The sequence below is a fragment of the Ictidomys tridecemlineatus genome, chromosome 16 (assembly GCF_052094955.1).
Source record: "Ictidomys tridecemlineatus isolate mIctTri1 chromosome 16, mIctTri1.hap1, whole genome shotgun sequence".
Taxonomy (NCBI): domain Eukaryota; kingdom Metazoa; phylum Chordata; class Mammalia; order Rodentia; family Sciuridae; genus Ictidomys; species Ictidomys tridecemlineatus.
The window spans coordinates 10,994,496-11,009,035 of NC_135492.1; the positions used below are offsets into that span (position 1 = coordinate 10,994,496).

Sequence of the window (14,540 nt, forward strand, 5' to 3'; positions counted from 1 at the left end):
GAGTTTTGGAGGCCGCATACCTGCCAGGGCCACGATTTCAGAATTCTGGCCTCCGGAAGTGTGAGAGGACTTATTTCTCTTTGTGTAAGCAACCTAGTATGTGATCACTGACAGCCCCAGAAAACTAGAACAGGTCTGTTGGTGCTGAAGGTACGAAAGTCAGGATTCAGCACCTTCCAGAGAGGAAGAAACCGGTAAGTATTCCAGGCGTCTAATTGAGACCCAGGAGCACTGGCCCTAAAAGAAAGGGGGATAAGATCCCGCCTGGACACCAGAGGGGTCTTCTGACGGATGAAGACACCAGGGCCTGCATCTGGGTCACGGGACCCAGTGCAGAGATCTACGTATACACGTATGTATAACTGGTGGGGAGAAGGGACAGAGAGAGGACAGGGATGAGGAGAACCTCCAGAAACACTAACTGATGCCAGGTGCGGTGGCACATGCCTGTCATCCCAGCAACCCAGGAGGCTGAGGCAGGAGGATCACAGTTCAAACCCAGCCTTGGCAACTTAGTGAGGCCCTAAGCAATTTAGTGAGACCCTGTCTCAAAATAAAAATTAAAAAGGGTTGGGAATGAGGCTCAGTGGTAAATTGCTCCTGGTTCAATCCCCAGTACTGAAAGAAAAAACCAAAATGATAAACTTCTAAAGGACAAGTCATTTTTAGGAAAAATCAGTAAAACTGATGAAAACCAAGACCAGAACAACAACAACAACAACAGAAAAATCTTCTTTTCTTCACCAACTTTATTGAGGTAAAAATTGACAAAATAAAAAGTATACAACACGATTTGATATAGGTATACATTGTGAAATGATTACCACAATCAAATTAACTCCTTTGCCACAATTTCTTATCATTTGTGGGAGGGAGAACACTTAATAGCTACACTTATCACATATTTAAAGTAAATAATACAATATTACTAACTACAATCACCATGCCATACCAAAACAAAACAAAGAAACTTAGAAGTGCAAAGGGCCCATGGGTTAAATCATCACTACAAAAATCAATCAATAAATGTTTGTGTGTGTGTGTGTGTGTGTGTGTGTGTGTCCTAGACAATGTGATGAGGCAACAAATAACTAGAATGAGAAATACAATGGATTGTAAAGGACCCAGATAGGTCATAATAACAGCACAGCATTTTCTTCTTCTGGGTAGTGGTGAGACTCGCCCATCCCTGATGCAGGCACCGTGTGTGTGCAGATACAAAGGCCACCGTCCTGTGGGGGTCACCCATCCATATGGGTTGAGGTGGCAGACTCAGGGGAAGGAGGGATGCCTGGCTTGCCTTAGCTACCTCTGGCCAAGTGCAGGACATCACTCTGGTGGCTGGCAGGAGGAGGAACCCAGCAGCTGATTGCAAGGTGGGGCCCTGGAGCATCTGTAAGAGTCTGAATTTTCCATGAAATAATTCTCATACCTGAGCAGCAGTGACACTAAATAACCAAAAAATAAAAACAAAACCAACCACCCATGACCATCAAGAGACGATGGCAGGAGAGAGGAGAGGTGTTGCACGTTAGTATCTTCAGTGTCTCTTCTTTCCTGCTTCTTGGACAAGAGTCTCATGATTGCATTTTCCTGGGTGCAGCTAATGATGGGCTTAGCTCAGACCAGGTGCCCTCAGTGTCCACCAGAGGCAGAGTTGGGGGAGCTGCAGGAGGAAACTCCCAGCTGAGACCGTCCTCTTGCTGGGGCCAAAGGAATAGAGCTGGGGAAGTTTGCTCTTGTCTATTATTTACTGAACACACCCAAGGGGGGCAGACGGAGAAGTCCTAACAATGGACGTACATGTGGGAGAGGGGGATGTCATCCTTGGAGAACTAAAAAGTCTTACAAGACTCTAATACACACGGTCTCATTTAGATTTTCTTTTAGTTTCTAAGCAGTTGGTATGCATTTCTAAAAAACAAGAACGCTTTTCTTAAAATATACATGAATCATATCATCATTCATTGTACCTAAAAAAATTAACACGAACTCTTTGATAGCTTCAAATATCCAGTCAGTTTTCATATTTTCCTGATTTTCTTATAACATTTGCTGGAGCTCAGATGAAAACAGGTCCCTGCTTTCATCCAGCACCAGCTGATATGCCTCTGAAGCGTCTTCAACTACAATTCCTTCCTCCCCTCTTTTCCCTCTCCACTTAGCTGAAGAAACTGGGTTGTCTTTCCTGTAGTTCTCCACTTTCTGATTTTCCAAGAGCATTCTGGTGTGGTTTCAGTTATTTCTACATCCCTGGATTTCCTGAAAACTGGTACGTTAATCAGCATGTCTAGTTAGAGACTGAATCCACTTCAGCATCTCTGTTTTTGGTAAAATATTTAATAAGGTGTGTGCTGGGCATGGTGGCACACTCCTGTAATCCCAGAAGCTTGGGAGGCTAAGGCAGGAGGATCTGGAGTTCATAGCCAGCCTCAGCAACAGTGAGATGCTAAGCAACTCAGGGAGACCCTGTCTCTAAATAAAATACAAAATAGGGCAGGGGATGTGGCTCCATGGTTGTGTGCCCCTGAGTTCAATCCCCAGTACCCAAACAAAAAAAGATAAAAATAAAAGGGCTGTGTGCTCCATCAGGAGGCAGGCAAGATCTCCATTCACTCTGGAGAGATCCCTCCCTCTCCTACTCACCCCCGAGATTAGCAGCCCCTGACAGATGCTGCATGATCAGGAAGGAGATTCATGATTTCAGCAGAGGTTTACAACATACATGCTGTACCCCAGTTCTCTAGCTTTTGTTTCTATATGAGGTGAATTCTTCTGTTCACCATCTGTCTGCCCTTGACGTACATCTCACACATGTTCTTTACCATTTTCTTTTCCTTCAGTCCCCATTGGGCCATGTCTGGTGGAGCTGGAGTCACTGTTTCCCATCACGATTCCCTTTTAGTTGTATGGACTGGTGAGATCTGTGATTGCCTTTCTCCATTTTCCATTAAGTTTTCTAAATTAACCAGGAAGGAATGCAAAAAAAAATGATCCAGGGTTCTGCAAACTGCACGGAGCAGGCAAAGAAAGGAAAGTGCTAAGCTCTACTGGAGACTGAGAGTCCACCATTAGGCAAGAATCCAAAAGCGTCCTTCACTAATGGGATGCACCTGAGGCCAGACACGACAAGCAACAGGATGCCAGTAAGCAGTGGACAAGACCAAATCAGAGAGCGTCAAGGGTGCCCGGGCACATAAGGCCACATAAGGAGCCAAGCCTCACCCTTCTCCCAGGAGGGGCACGGGTCCTGGGTCTGACTCCAGCAAGCCCAGGGCGTGTTCCAGCTGAAGTGGAGGCATCTGTTCTCAGCATGGAACCCCAAGCCTCCAGGGGTACAAGGAAGAAAACAGGCAGACACAGGGAAAACCTGTGGGTACACGTCTCCCCAAGTCAAGGGCCTGGTGCTCAACATGTGTGCCTTTCAGCCAAGGAAGACATGTGGTTTTGTTTCTTTTGTGGTTATGGCTTTCTAGCATTGGACACTGTGAGTCACAATCGTGTTTAACGCATGAACTCTGGGCAACTTGACCGATAGGACAGACCACTACTATTTTTAGGGAATGGCTCACAATTATCAGAATAGACTCAAAACAGTAGAAATTCTGAGTAAACATGCAGAGAACTAGTCTTTAAAAACCAAGCAGCTCACCTAGTGCTCAACAGGAAAGGAAACCTCTTTGGCTTTGACCCATGCTCTTCCTGACCCATTAAAATATACAAGGGCATCAGTCATTGAAAGCTAAAATTAACGCCTCATGGGTCTTGCCAGAAAGTTCTGGTGTCTCTAGTGGGGATTTTCCATGCTCTTGCAACAGTCCAGCCTCCGCTGCTGTTGGCTTGCAGAGAAATAAAAGCTGAGTTTCTTGCCTGGTTTTCACAGCCCTTGACACATGGGCACCCTGCTTGGTCTTTGGTGAGAACTCCACTCTGGTCCCATTCACTCAAGGGCACCTATGATGTGCCTGATGCAAGGAGGTACACAAGACAGGCAAGAGCATCCGCTGGACCTGGGAACTCGGGCCTTCTAGACCTTCCACTCCTCACTGGCCACAAGATCCCAGGTCAAGTCTCAAAACTCACGTAGCTTCTAGGCTCTGGAGGGACTCCTAGTGAAAGCAGCATGCACCTAGTCAGGTTGCTGGATTAAGTTCCCAGCCGAGCTCTCCCTCACCAGCTGTGTGACAGGAGCCTGCAGCCACTTAGAAATGGTCAGGAAGGAGCAAGTGGCTGGAATGGAAGTTTGAAAGGAAGATCAGAAAAAGACCATGTGTGACCATTCCCTCCTTTAATCCGGCTGTAACTTTCACAAAGTGAAACATAATAACATATAGACTCTTAGGAGTACTGCCCCGTGAACTCTCCACACAAGTCCCAAGTTGAGATATGGAACATTTCCAGCAGCCAGTAAAGGGCAATTTCAATGTGCAAATCCCACCAGTCAAGTCATGTGACTTCCGTGATGTTGCCATAATCGTCCTCCTGCCTGGCTTCAGAGCTGCTTCCTGAAGTGGAGATGGGTTGACAAGTCTCTCATGTCATTCCCTGGAGCCCAAGAGCACCACATATAGACTAGTCATTGGTTGTGGGGGTCACAGATAGTGTAGGCAGCATACAAGACCAAATAAGTGGGAGTCAAGGACACCAAGGTCACAAAAGGTCATGTAAGGGGTAAAGCTTCACCTTCTTTTGGATGGGGCACAGGTCCCCTTGTGCATCTTGAGTCTGTCTCCAGTGACCCAAAGGCAGCTTGGCTTGGAGTTTCAGTGTGTGCCCTGTTTACTGGCCAATGATGCAAGGACAAAATCTACAATATTGTCTTCCTCCTAATGTACTATGTAGACCAGATTTTCTTTGTTATTTTTTTTTCAAAATACTGACAAAATTAGTTCATGGTCAATAAAAGTTGGGCAATACAGCAGCGTTATTTGAAACAGCCAAAAGGTGGAACCACCCAAATGTCATCGATAGATAAGTGGATTACAAAATGTGCTCGCCCTGTGCAGTGGAATGTTACTCATCAGTGAAAAGGAATGAAGTAGTAATACAGGCTACAACATGGATGAACCTCAAAAACATTACATAAGTAAAAGAAGCCAGTCACACAAAAGATCTCTACTTTATGATTCCATTCATATGAAAATCTATAGAGTGTGGGAATATAGAGAAACAGAAAGTAGAGGAAATGCAGATGAAGGGTTAACAGCCATGGGGTGTGGGGTTTCTTTGTGAGCTGATGAAAATGTTCCATAATTGACTACGGTGAGACTGGAAATATCTGCAAATATTCTAAGACCATTGGATTGTACACTTTAAATGAGTAAATTGTACAGTACATGATTATATCTCAGTGGTATTTTCTTTTTAATTTTTTTTAGTTGTAGATTGACACAATATCTTTATTTTAATGTATTAATGTGGTATTGAGGATCGAACCCAGGGCCTCATGCATGCAAGGCAAGCACTTGACCACTGAGCTACAACCCCAACTCATAAAGTGGTATTTTAAAGAAGAAAAAAGAAATTGGGGTATAGTTCGGGGGTAGAGGGTATGCTTAGCATGTGTATGGGTTCAATCCCTAGCATCTCTCCAATTTTTTTTTAAATTCAAGTTTTTTTAAGTTAAAATGGAGGCAAGAAAAGATAAATTGAAAGACCACTCCCAGTCTTACTACCTAAACATGCTCATGGCCAGCACCGTAAGGAACCTCCTTCTGGTATACTCCTATATATAGTTATGTTGTTTTACTTAATTATATTCATATAATATAGAGAGCCTTATAGGGCTGGCATGATTTCAACTTGTATCATTCAGGATTTAATTGCCAATATTAGGAATCACATGAGCTATTTGAAGAGAAAAGGGATTGAACAGAGAAACCTCAGCACTAACAAAATTATTGGGAGGACTGGGGAGAGCAGCCAGGCTGGTTCACCAGAAGAATAACACATGCAGGACTGGCCAGCCAGGGAAGCTGTGGACACTGCCATAGCCAACGTTAGCAGGATAGGAAGCTGCCACTGTCATTGTCAATCCAGCAACAGCCTTGCTAGCTGGGACTCAGGATCAGCAAACCACCTCTGGGACTCTTGGCTTCACAGCAGTGTCATTGGGACCTCTGCCAACACAGCCATAAATGCATGTGTGCCCACATGTCATACTCACACACAAAAAAAGTGTTCACTTCTTGGGCCTACTGGCAGAAATCCAGCAGCAGAAAAGTGACTTCCACCTTGATTCTTGAATAAGTTATTCAATTGTCTGCAAATAATTCACATCAGGAAGCCTAGCTTCAAGGGATTCTTAGAAGAGTAATTGTATATAGGAAGGTTTTTATCGCACCATCTTGTTAGAAACTTTAAAAATCTTTTTATTAGCTGCTTAATTTTTGTTGAATATCTGTATCAACATTTAATTAATCACCCCCACCCATTTATGAAAGTTTGCTTCCAGAGTTTAACATTGTAACTATTCCAGGCTTGGGTGTAGCTCCGGGTAGAACCTGCCTAGCATGTGTGGTCGCTGGGTTCCATCTCCAGCATGTCAAAGCAAATAAGTAAGATTCTACCGTTCAATATTACAAGTCATAATGTGATGATAATCCCAATAATAACAGCTAAAGTTTATTCAATCCTTGCTTCTCCCAAGCAGTGTGCTTGGCCCTTTATATTCATTATATTTATCAATGATTTTTTTACTTAAAACTCACAACCTCCTTATGAAATGGCTATTATCCCCCCATTGAACAGATAACAAAACCAAAGGGCTTACGAAGTCAAACCTTGATTTGACACCAAGTTTTGCACCCTTAACTACTATACAAATACTCAGGCAAAAAGGCTTTGCGGGGGTATTATACATGATTTCCTTGGACACATAACCAGAAATAGAATTACTAGTTCAAAAGTGGTGAAGCTTTCTAAGGCCTTTGATACACATAATCAGGCCAGATTCTCACAGTCATTGTCAGGACCAAAAATATCCTCAGTGGCAGAAACTCAGTTTTATCATGCAAATGCCTGGCTCAGGGGTTTGGCATACTGTGGGCACTTGATGAATGTCTCCTGAATGAATAACAGTGTGTGTAGGAGGACAAGAGGGCTCTCCAGGCCAGACAACTGCATTCCTTTGGCCGCAAGAAGTGTAAGCTGCTTCTAAGTCAGTCCAGCACCGATTGCACATGGAAATGAGCAATGAGCCAGAACATGCAACCCATCACATTAGCCACCTTCACATGCCAGGGGAGTCACTACACCAGCCCAGGACTGGCTGACTGTGAAAAGGACTAAAATGATCTGGCAAGTCATAAGTCAGGCACATGTGTGACCATGTATGGGGCTGGAGATGGCCTCTATTCTTTTAGGTATATAAATGGGGGGGGATTTTTTGTTTTGTTTTGTTTTTAGTAGGTACAACCACTTTGATTTGGATTATTTGATAAGCTGATTGCTCTATTAAATGCTGGTTCTCTATATACATACTAGACACTAGCAACTAACATAGATTGTCACAGTCCACCAGGGCCCAAGGCAAGTTAGACTGGGAGGCCAATGCATTAGCTGCTGCTGACCTAAATACCCTTTACAAGCTCTGCCCTGCTTCTCTACCAGGAAGGGGTTTAAACCCACATAACCAACCACCAGCTAAATGAGTTAATATTGCCAATACGTTGCCACCTCCATGTACTGCTTTTCCCTGCAAAGGGTAGTAGCAGGAGAGTGGGTCCTGGGGATGTCACCACTAATGTGCAAAACACCTGCCACAATCAGCTGGCTGATAACAAGGTGGGTCTGGGTGGCAATGAGTGTGCTGTCTTTTGTCATGTGGGGGTTTCCATATTCCTTTTTTTGCAAACTTATCACCTTTTGAACTGTGCTATTTAGGGGCTTTTGAAGAAATACAATTGTAACTTGCATCATCAAGACTTTAAAAATACCTGAAGAAAATGTCCGTGTCATTTGATTCCTATTACCCAGGCTGTTCTTAAATCTGAGCATCTGTATCAGATCCTCCTGGTACAGTCAGAGGAAGGCTGGGAGGCAGTATTACCCAACCAGACCCTGATTTTATTTATTCCACATGGCCTAAAAACATGTTTGAACATAACATGCCATAATTTTTCTGGTGATTTCTATGAATCATTTTTAATTATGAACAATGTTTTTAGAGACAGTCCTGCGAAATTTTACCCAAGGTTCCCTTGACAACCATCCCATAAATTATCTAAAGTGCAGCAGCTCCCATGACCCACACAGAAAACCAACCTGAAAGCATGGATTCCTAAAAGATTCATAAGTCATCTTTGCTTAGACCCTGTCTCACAATTCACACATGCAAATGGTGACTGAGAAATTTAGATCAACAAACATAGCCAGATAAAAGTTCATTTACTGTCAAATGATTGTTCAAAGGGTTTTTGTACAATATAAATTCCCAGCTCCACTTGGAGCCTTCATTCTTTTCTTAAAGCTAGGAATTTTCTATTTTAAATTATTGCCTTCCTGAGCTTCATTCTAGGGTTTTCAGCTTCTAAGAGATCAGCTGTGATTATGGCAGGATGCGTTCTTGCTCCGTAGCTCAACCCAGGTCACTTCCAAATTAAAATGTTTGATGATGAGTATGATTTCCATTTATGGGATTTACTTTCAGAAAAATATCCAGCTGCTCAAATCAAGTAGGGTCCAAATAAGGTATCCTTGGGATGGAGCGTGCGCTCAATGGTAGAATATTTGCCTAGCAAGTATGAGGCACCAGCACTACAAAGATAGATAGATAGACAGATAGATGAATGAGATACTCTGAAAGAACAGGATGGGTGGGGTTAGTCTAGGAATTCCAGCACTTTTTACAGGTGTATCTCTCCTGGAGTCCACATTCCTTCATTTGACAGTTGACAGCTTCTCTTTAAAAACAAAACAGGGAGGTGTTTTCTAGTCAATTACTGTAAGTAGACTTCAAAAAAACATTTTGTAAGTTATGCTTGTGTGCTAACAATGACATGGTGTTGATCTTTTTCCTTCCCAGCCCCCAATTATACAAGAATCAAAGCAAATTCACACATGATATTTCCAAAACTGGCAACCTTGTTTAAATTATTTTAAAGGTATTTGATGCTTTGGCTCTATATGCAGACATTGGGGGAAAAATACAAGACAAGTGGAAAATGGCTGTTTTGCCAGGAGAAACTAGCACTGAATGGTGATCTCCCCACTCGAACACCTGATTTTCTTCCCCCAGTGCCTGGTTGGATTTACTCATATGTTAGATGTCTCAAAACACTGATCCCCTACGCCCAGCTCAGGACCTGGCAGATGGGAAGGACTCTCCAAAATAAATGCAAGGTTGAAATTGAAGCCTCTCACACTGCAATAAAACTGTTTAATTGGCTAAGACTTTGGGAGAGAAGTAGTACTTGCTCGATTCCAAAACATGGAACCGCGCACCCTGACCTCCTCTTGGGAAAAGAGTACAGCAACAAATGTGCGAGCCCAGCTGAGGAAGCCTCCAGAAGGCACACCCGCCTGGTTCAAAGGCTCTGGGAGAGAAAGCAGAGAGAACTCCATGGTCAAGTTAAAGGATGCCTTTATTCTATACCGCAGGGTATAGAATGAGTTGGTGCAATAACCAAGATTATTTTTTCCGCCCTCAAAAAACTGAAGAGGGTTTGGAATTGCCTCCTCCAAAATACATATATACTCAGAAACCTCACGGTCTAAATCTACTCTGAAATGATGCTTCTTCCTGGGAAAATAATCTTGAATTAAGGAGAAGTGCTTATTTTAAAAAGGCTTTCATTTTACACGAAAACGTGCTCCCCTCTGTTCCTCATCCCCAGGGTGCTGGCTCTGGCACCTAGAGGGAATTCTGTCTGGGGGCAATTTAAAAGGGGAAAGGGACAAAAAGGGGATGCTGGACTCTCTTCCTCAATCCGAGAGTCTCCCAAAACTCTGCCTCCAGCGCTAGAATTCCAGATCCGAGCTGTGACTAGCACGAAAGAGCTAGGGCCAGCTCCGGAGGTTTTGGAGACGCTAAGAAGATGAAGTCCTCGCACCAGATACCCCATCCACAGGGCCGGGTATCGCTGGCTCCCGTCGCGATACGGGCCTCGCTCCCTCCTTCCTTCGGGTCCCTACCTCCCTTGTGGAAAGAATCTGGGGAACAGGAACGGAGCCCGGCTGAGAGACTCGAGTGGAAGAGGATGCGGATGGGCCGGGCAGCCCACCTCAGGGCTGGCCGTGGCCGCTCTGCCCCAGGCTCGCCTGAGAGATCCGTTCAATCCCACACGACCCCACCCCGAGTGCCCAAGCCCCAGGCCCCCTCCCCGTGCATGCGTACTGCACGACCTTCCTGCTCCTTGCGTGGACCCCCAGGCCGCTGGGCACAGGCCCCTTGCGCTACAACCTGCCGGCCCCGGCTGCGTTTCTAGTCCTGTCGGCCCTGGGGGACTCTGATGGCCTCAATTCGGGAAGCCCAAAGAGCTCCGAAATAATCCCTGAGATGGCACCCTGCTCCGGGGACGGGATTACCCAGGCCCTTCTGCGGAATTAAGGAAACCTCTTGCGACGGAAGCCTGACCTCCCCTCCCGCCCCCTCCCGCCCCTGCAGCCGGGCTGGCCGCGTGCTACACTGTGGCCCGCAGTTCAGCGGTCCCCACTCTGGCGTGGCCCCGCCGCCGCTCCGCTTCCTAGCCCAGCTCCGCTGGTCCCGCGGTGCTTAACTTCAGACCTGGAGTGAGTACCCCAGGCCCTGGACTTCACCCCCTTCTCCCCGAAGGCACGAGTGTGTTCCGCTTCAGACGCACCTCTCAGGAAACCCACCTTCCACGCCGGCTTCAAAAGGGAAAAATACAATCTGCCCGAAGGGGGAAGGTGCCCACACTCGGGTTTGGGGCAGCCACGAGTGCCCAGGCCTGGCTGGAGGGCCCCAACCCAGCCCGCCCGCCTGCACCGCCCCCCCCCCCCCCCCCCCCGCCTTTCCGCAACTTTTTCTCCATCAACTGGGAATGAATTAGCTAACTTCCTGAAAATTTGTTCAGAGTAGGCAAGACATTTCTCACCATAGCTTAGTTGTGCAAATAGATCCATTGTGCTAATTAAACGGAACGAGGACTTTGTGTCCTTAAAGAACCGGGACTGTCCTATATTGTGGTCAACCCTATATCAATATTAGGCTGTCACTACTGGGTGCTGGAAAAAAAATTGAGCCCACTGTGTTCGTGTTTTCTTTGATGTGCTGAAATATTTATCTCAGGTGGATAGGTTTTATTTGGTTCTTAAAGAGATTTTTTGTTAGTTGATGTTTTTGAAGGGATGTTTCGAGGACGCCCTTAATGAACTAATCGGTTTTGAGATTTCGAGGCGATGTGTAATTGATGTAACCACCGAGGACTTTCAGTACACACCAGACTAAGAGGCCTCAAAAGCGACCCCGAGCTCTCTGAAAGCCATGGGGGTTGTTTCTAGAAGAAAGTAGGGCTCTGGTGGAGAGTAGACGGGCTGCCTCTCCCTAACCCGGGATTTCATTTAAATTAACATAGACCAATAATGGTCTGGGAGAAAGCCTCGGGTCAAGGGCAGGTGGGAGGATGTCTGCGGGGACTTCTGCTCTGCCCTCTCTCCATTGGGAAGGGCCCGGCTCTGAGCTCAGTTCCAAGAGATGGGAACAGCCATTTCCCCCCAAAAGAACCTGCCCTTCCTGGAGGTCACGAGGTGTGTGTGTGAGCACGTCAGCCCAAAGTGCAAAAGCCCCCCACCCCCACCTTCTTAGATACCCAAGAGAAAGTAGAACTGAGCTTGGGAAGAAAAATGCAGAGGAAAGGGCTCATCCCTCATCTCAGGTAAAATAAAAGTGTGCCCTGGCTGCCTTTACCCAAACAAGGCGGGGCTTCTGTAACTCCCTGTGGTCTTCTCTCAGGAATTTTCTAATAGCTATAATTAATTTCCAGTGGCAATAACTGTTTTTGATCACCCAATGCATCCCTTAAGAGAGCGTGAGGCCCCCCTCGACCCACCCCACCTTATCCTAGGAATCTGTAGTCATTCTGGACAACCAAGTCCAAAGAGAAGGGCTTTTCCTACCAGAATTCCAGGGAGCTGAGTCCATTTCAAGCATCCCAGCCCCCACTAGCCACCTTAGAGGTGGGCATAATCTCCCTGCTTTCAGGCCTTTTTGCTCTCTCCTCCTTTCTCTCCTTGGGAAAGGGAACTGCTGTCCCAGTTTGGTGTTCCCCAGCCACCAGTCCCTGGACCCAGTGCAGAAAGGAGGATCCGCACAACATTACTGCGATGGAATCAGATAATCAGTCACCCCGACCAACCTAAAACCAAACATTTTCTCCAAAGGAGTAACTTCCAGTAAAAGAAGTTACTATATTAAAAAAAAAACTGAAAAGAGAAACTTCTATCCCTCAATTACTTTAGAAGGAGTGAGCAGAGCAAGTTACTGCCTTGACCTCTAGAGGAATAAATTATTAGGCAATGGCTCTGGCTACCTGTAATTAATTGTAAATGATTAATTTATATTAATATTGCAATTAATATTGAAATGGTCCTATGCTCCTTTCTAGGAGTAGCAATGACCCCAAAGAAAGCTGGTGATGTCTCCATGGGGTTTACACATGGAAAGCAGTGAAAACTCAAGGTATTCTTTCAGAAAATCAGACCAGAAAATCATATATGTGATGCTAGACCGCAAGCGGAGTTTCTGAAATAACTGAAGTAACCACATTGTACTAATTGCCTGTGTAGACAAGAGCTTATAAATCACATAGGATCGAATCTCAGCAGCTCTGAATTTCCTGTTGCCTCTGCTTGCTCTGGCTGCTGAAGTTCTCTTTAAACTCTACTTTGGTAGAGGTTGGAAATCCAGTGCCTGTAATGGAGGGTACCCCACACACACCACCCCAACCTTAGTAACCAGGTCTCTGATCTGCCATTGCAGAAGCCTCTTTGGAGCCCATTCCCAGCGGAACATCTGCGGGTCATCCCCCTTGATCTCACTCGACAGTCGGTTTTGGCTGGAGATGGGCTTCTCAGGTAGGCGCGGGGCCCCGCCTGGGGAAGAACAGTTGTGAAGCATCTGAAGCGGAAAATCCAAACAGATGTGGGGGCGGCCTGGGACCACCCCTTTCCTCTTGGGGCCTGAATTTCGACCAGATCAGTTTCCTAGTGGAAAATTTCTAAGAGATGGGGTACGCAGGGCATGCTCCCGGGCCCAGAAGATTGGAGCATGGTGCCTTGCAAGTAGGCAGCTCCTGGGAAGCTATGGACCACATCTTGTGGAGACCCCTCTTGCTACCTTCCCTCTACAGTTTCCTTCCTGGCCAGTAGGCCAACAGCGGTTCTGGTGATACCCTGGACTGGGGTTGATAGGTGGGGTTCACTGCATCTGTGCCTCTCCTGGGGCCATGAGCTGGTCAAATGTGTGGACCAGGAATCTCTCACCACTTCAAGAGGGAGGGACATGTAGTAGGTGTCCAACTTAAGGTCACCACGGGATGTTCCTAATTACTCCAATTAGCACTTGTTCACTGCTGTACCAAGTTTAAGCAAAGCTTCTAACTTCATACTGTCTCATATCTAGGACTGTCTGGGTGTTGTCCTAATTGTTCTGATCTGAGGGCCCCAGGCTTTAACTCAGGTAGGGAGAGCCATGGGAAGGCCCCAACCAGAGACTGGGATTTTTTCCTTTCACTATTCCACCTTACTATCACTATCCTTTCCACTTGGGAAACCTCAAGACTCCTGCCCAAGTACTTGTGGTACTTTCGATCATGCTGTCCGGGGACTCTAGGCCCATAGCCAGTTGTGTGTGTATGTGTGCCCTGAAAGAATGTTTGTGCCTGCTGGGCATCTGCTGAGGCCGACTTTGGGCCTGGAAGCATCCCACACCCTGATATCTTAGAGGCTTCTAACGCCCCATTTTGCTATCACTCAAAGGAGGCGATTTGATCCTGTCTTGAAGGTGCCTAAACAGTGGCTGCCACTATAAAAACCCGGTCTGGAGAGCTCAAGTGCGCTTTTGGTAAAATCTGGGAAATTTGGTTTGAGCAAAGTTTCCGTTCTTGTTACTAGTTGGGATTCTCCCACTTCCACTTAGCCATGTTTCTGTGATCTAGGTAATCCCCTTCAAGCCGGGGAGGAATTCTCCCGAGTCCATAATTTAGGGTTGGAAATCGTGGGGATGAGAGAAGCGTGAAATCCTCCTGAAGCCTGGGAAGTGCTAGAGTGCGCTTGGGAGGGAGGCCTGCAAGATGCTCTGGCGGGACCGATCCGCAGCCCTGCTCTTGGAGCCCCTTCTCTGTGAGGCCCCAAGCAGTCAACAGCGCCTCGCGGCGCGGGATTCTGGTCACGGAAGTGGGCCGCGGATGCCTGTTTTGGGCACCTGCGGACCCGCGCCGCTGACGCGCGGCCCCAACTCTCCACTCAAACCGCTGAAAACTGGACAGCGTACCTAGATCCGAAACCCCAAAGGAAAGTGCGGGTTCCACTGCGCTCCTGGGTCGTGCAGTTTCGTGGTTTCCCAGCACCATTCCTAAGAA

The 14,540-nt window shown here is 46.4% G+C and overlaps 1 protein-coding gene across 1 annotated transcript in view; it reads right to left on the minus strand.

The window, feature by feature from the left end:
• The window catches only part of LOC144371438 (uncharacterized), a 395,907-nt gene that overhangs the window by 300,063 nt on the left and 81,304 nt on the right, over positions 1–14,540 (minus strand). The window lies entirely within an intron of this gene.